Source organism: Triticum dicoccoides, chromosome 3B, assembly GCF_002162155.2.
Source record: "Triticum dicoccoides isolate Atlit2015 ecotype Zavitan chromosome 3B, WEW_v2.0, whole genome shotgun sequence".
Classification (NCBI taxonomy): domain Eukaryota; kingdom Viridiplantae; phylum Streptophyta; class Magnoliopsida; order Poales; family Poaceae; genus Triticum; species Triticum dicoccoides.
Genome location: NC_041385.1, coordinates 628,500,307 through 628,505,345, shown reverse-complemented (window position 1 = coordinate 628,505,345; position 5,039 = coordinate 628,500,307).

Below are 5,039 nucleotides of genomic sequence, written 5' to 3'. Positions count from 1 at the left end.
TTTGGAACAAAAGCGCCTCTACCGGAGACTTATCGCCACCGTGAGGAGCTTGAAGAAGCAGAAGCAGCGGCTTAAAGCTGCACAAGATACGCTCAATGACAGATGGAACGAAGTGCTAGACACTGAGGAAAAATATGGTGGTAATCGCCAAATAAAGAGCTATCCTAAGCGTAAACTGCTGCCTGAATTCGACGGCGAGGCTATTGCGCCCATACCGCCGAAAAACAATACGACCGACAAACCGGACCGACCACCTCGTCGTCGAGACAGAGCGGCTAACAACGGCACACACAAGCCCGCACCCCCTCCCCTTAAAGGAAGGGAGGTTGCGACTCAGGACCAGAAACACGATCTACATGAGGACCTGGACAAAAAGGCTGGCAGAACCAGGTCCATCTATGGATCCAGGGAACGTGCTCCTACACAGGATCATGATTATCAAACCAAATATGCCGGTCATTTACAAGTTTGGAACCAACACCGAACATTACAACCATCGGACCCATGCCACAACACAGCCAAATACAGGGGTGTGTCGGATTTGGGGTTCCGGCAGACCCTCTAGATTCGAACACTGGGGTGCGCGCGGAGATTTGGCCCTCTGCCTACCTGCACCTCACCGCCTCACTATGAACTAAGCAATCAAAGGGACAACACAAGAGACACATAGTTTATACTGGTTCAGGCCACCATTGTGGTGTAGTACCCTACTCCAGTGTGTGGTGTGGTAGATTGCCTCTTCGGCTGATGATGAACAGTACAAGGAAGAACAGCCTTGCGAGGGTCTGTTCTTGGCTGGTGCGATGAACTGCTAGGGAGAGTTCAGTCGCTCTCTCTACTATTTTCTGGGTGAGGATCCGATTCGTAGGTCTGTCTGGCTCTGTCCGGATCCCTCTACCCTGGGGGTGGCTAGTCCTATTTATAGGCAAAGGCCCTGGGCCTCTTCCCAAATATTGAGCGGGAAGGGCGCCAACAATTGGCCATTTTGAAGGGGAACATCTAGTACACTTATCCTGACTAAAGTTGGTCCTCGCCTGTCAAAGGCTCTGACGATGACGCCGGCTTGGGCTCCACAACGACCTCCATCCTGCCATTCTGCTGGTCTTGGTCTTGTTGCACCGAAATGGTTGCCTTTGCTTGATACCCTCGCCTGCGCTTGCTCCCTTTGCACCAAAGAGGAAAGAAGGACACTGTGGGGCTGGCTCCCGCCCCACGCCCTTGGTCGTCATGGCTTGCATCATGGGCACCTCGCGAGGTACCCCGCCTTGATCTCTCCGCCTCCTCGCGAGCCAGCCTGATGAAGCTATGCCTGAGGAAGCCTCCTGTCGTCCGCCCCATGAGGCTTGGCCCCTCGCGAGGGTCTTGAGCTCGTGTTGACGAAGATGGGCCATGCTGGGCCGCCCCTTGAGCCACGCCACAGGCCGCAGGCAGGCAAGTCTGGTGACCCCCGTTCCTAGAACACCGACAGTAGCCCCCGGGCCCAAGGCGCGCCCGGACTTGGCTGAGCAGAGAGGCGAGGGGGTAAGTGCGAAGCGCTGCGGGCCCTAACAGCCTGCAATGTCGGGCGCCGTGTGGCGGTTGATTGGATGTGGGTGGCCCTGCTTCCCCACGCTTCCTTACTTTGTGCCCAGCTAGGCGGACCCGTGGTTGCACACATTCTTTCCCCTTCTCGCCGCTCAGCCGTCCCCTGTTCTTCCTCCTCGCGTGCTCCAGTCTCTGCTTCCAATCCAATCTCAAGCCCTCCCTCTTCCCGTCGCCATGGCTCCGATGAAGAAGGGAAAAGGGAAGAAACCGATGCCTCCGTCTCGCTCGCCGTCATTGGCGGCTCCCGTCGTTGATCGGTCAATCATACTCAACCAAGAAGGCTTGGGCAAGGTCAGCTCTGCTCTGGCCACCATCTTCAATGAGTGCGGGAGGACAACGGCTTGGCCCGCATCCCACTTCTCCATCGATAGAGTGGTCACCGAGGTCCAGTACTTTGCCGACGCCCTGTGGGCGGGATTGGTTCCCCCCTTTTCCGATTTCTTCAACGCTGTGCTTTCCCATTACCAGATCCATATAATGCATCTGGGTCCTGAATCCATTACTCTTCTAGCCGTCTTCGCCTTTGTCTGCGAGGCAATGATGGGCATCCCTCCTTTGGTTGCCTTGCTGCGCCACTTCTTCTCTCCGCGCCTCGTCGATCCCACCCAATGCTCAGGGTGTGTGAGCTTCATTGCCGCACCAGAAACAGCGGCTTCAGGGATTGATTTCAGCCTTCCTCCGCCCACGCCTGGGTTCCACGAGCGGTGGCTGTACGTGGATGTAGGGGTACCCAGCCCCCTGCTTTCGGAGCCAAAATCGCCTGCTGTCCCCAATTCGGCTGGGGCCAGGAGACGCTCACAAGCCCCCGGCTCATCTTCGTTTGGCATCTCTTCGCGCTCTTGAGGGCGCTCGGTGTGACGGCGCCCAAGGTGGTGAAGGAGTTCCTGCTACGCCGCATTGCTCCTCTCCAGCGCCACTCCCGCCGGATGTGGTCCTTCGGCGGGCGTGAAGATCGCATGAGGCTCCAGGAGGAGGACCTCATGCCCGAAGCACTGAGGAATGTGCTCTTGGTCTTGACTGGGGACCCTTCCCCCGGCAGCATCCGGCATGGAGGGGATTTGTTGTACCTTTGCTCGAACAGGGGCGACTTTGTGAAGCAGATGTCCGGCTTCGACGAAAGTGGGCTGCGCCCCGCCGGCCTCAGGGGTCTTCGCGAGAACCCAGTGATGGTGACTGCACTCCCAGTCTCCCACGGTGGTCCTTCCTCGAGTGGCAGAGCAGGGAGGCATGAGCTGCCAGAAGCTGAGGGGGCCCCTGCCGGAGTGACGATGCCTGGCGGCACTCTTGAGGGGGCATCTCCTGAGGACCGCACTGTTGTGGCTGGGGGCGTTGAGCCGCGGCCCACGACACCCGTGGTTAAGGCCCCTGGGGCCCTAGCTATCCTTCTTGGTGAGGCGACAAGGGGCGTGCATCAGGACAACGCACCAGACGTTGGGCATCTTGTCGCTTCTTCCTCGTCATAGGCTGACCCTTGCGCTCAACTCATGGGTCGCTTCCGCATGGACTTTGAGGCTCTCCGGAAGAAAAGGGAGGTCTTGGGTGATGACTACCCTTACCGCCTGCTGAAGCGCCAGAAGTATTTCGCCATTGATGAGTAAGCCTTCCCTTTTCCTAGCCCTTGATCCTCCCGTCGCTTTTGCTGATCCTTGCTCTGCAGGGCCCTTCCTGCCGAGCTCACGAAGATGGCTGAGGAGCTATCCCCACAGGCTCCGCCCTCTCGACCGCCTTCGAGCGCTCCGAGTTCCAGCAGAGCCCTCACAGTGAGGCCGGCCAGAGAGGTGAGCCATCCTGTGGCGCATCGCGGCCCAGCGCGCCTCGCGACCCTCCTTCGCGAGCCTTCTCATGGCATAGCCAGCCTGCCTTGGGCCTCACATCTGATCATGGATGGCGATTGGCTTAGGTCGGCCCTGCACTCTTCATTTGGGGAGGGGCTAGCCCAGGCCGGGCTTCTGGCGAGGCGTATCCGACCGTCACGAGGGAGCCAGCCCCCAGCCCCCTGCCCAGAGGGGGAGCGCTGATTCGAGGCCCCCGACGCTTACTTGGGGCAGATGATGATGCAGAAGACGTGCTCGAGCATGCCCGGAGGCGTCGCGCTCTTCGCCAAGGGTTTCTCCGGAGGGTGGCTGACGCGGTGAGCCGGCTTGGTGAAGAGCTTGATGATGAAGACGCGCGCCTTGAGGCCGAGGGCCTGTGCCTGGCTGAAGAGAGGCGCAAGCTGGAGGCGGCCGTTGCCCTTGCGCGCCACCAGCATGACCTCGACAATGAGAAGGATGAGGATCTGCTGGCGGCCTCCCAGGAGGCCCGTTCCCGGGCTGTCGAGGAGGCCCAAGAAGCTGATCGGCGGCATGAGGCGGTGGATGAGCGGTCGCGGGAACTCCTCGCCCGGTGCCACTCCCTAGAGCAGCAGGTGGAGCTGCGTGAGTCGGCCCTTGCGTCGATGAAGGTGGCTTCGGTCAACTAGGCAGAGCTCCCGAGACATGAGGAGGCACTAACGCTGGGAGCTGCTGAGCGCGCACGCAATCTTGAACGTCTGGAGACGAGAGAACGCTTGGTGTCATAGGCGGATGATGACGTTGCTGCGCGCGAGGCCTGAGTCCTAGAAGAGGTTGAGTGCGGGGTGACGACATCCCGCTTGAACCTTGAGCGCGAGTTCGAGGAGAGGTTGGAGTTGATCTGGGTCGAGGCTGAAGGCAGGACGGCTGCCCTGAGGGCCAAGCTGGAGGAAGCGGCGCGGCGGGCCGACGCTTCCCGGGCTGCCCTCGACGCAACGCAGGAGGAACTGACTACCTCCCGCGTCGAGGCGCTCCTTCTTCGCGAGCGGGTGGACGAGGCCGAGTCCGTTGTGCGGCAGAACGAGGACAAGATACGCCAGCGGCAGATCCTGGAGCACGAGCATGGCCCCATGCTTGCCAGACTCCGGGAGGGTGCCAACGCGGCCTTGGGTAACATCTGGGAGGCGGCTATTGACCAGCCCCACGCAGTCAACTATGCTGGCAATCTTCAGTTTTTCACCAACATGGTGACGCAGCTGGAGGCACGGTCGGCCGGTGCCAACAGGCTGGTGGAGGAGAGGAGCCGCGCCCTGCTCAGACGTGCCTTCTCTCGTGTCTTCAGCCACCTTTAGAACATGTTCCCCAACTTCGACTTTGACGCCGCCATCACTCCAGTACCCCAGGCCATCCGGGACGACCTGGCGCGTTGGGTGGAAGACAACGTGGGTGCCCTTGTCAAGGCCTTCGCTTATGATAACGACAATGCGGTCGTGGCTGCTGATGAAGGTGACGTGGTGAACGGCCCTGGCGTCGCGGCCGGCAACGCAGAGGACAATGGCGAGGCCAGCGACGCCAGCGATGATTCAGGAGGCGCCCCCGAGGATGCATTGGGGGATTTATCCGACTGACCGTGTGTTGTCAGTGCTTCCTTACCCTGCGTAGATAGAGTTAGGGCCTTGCCCT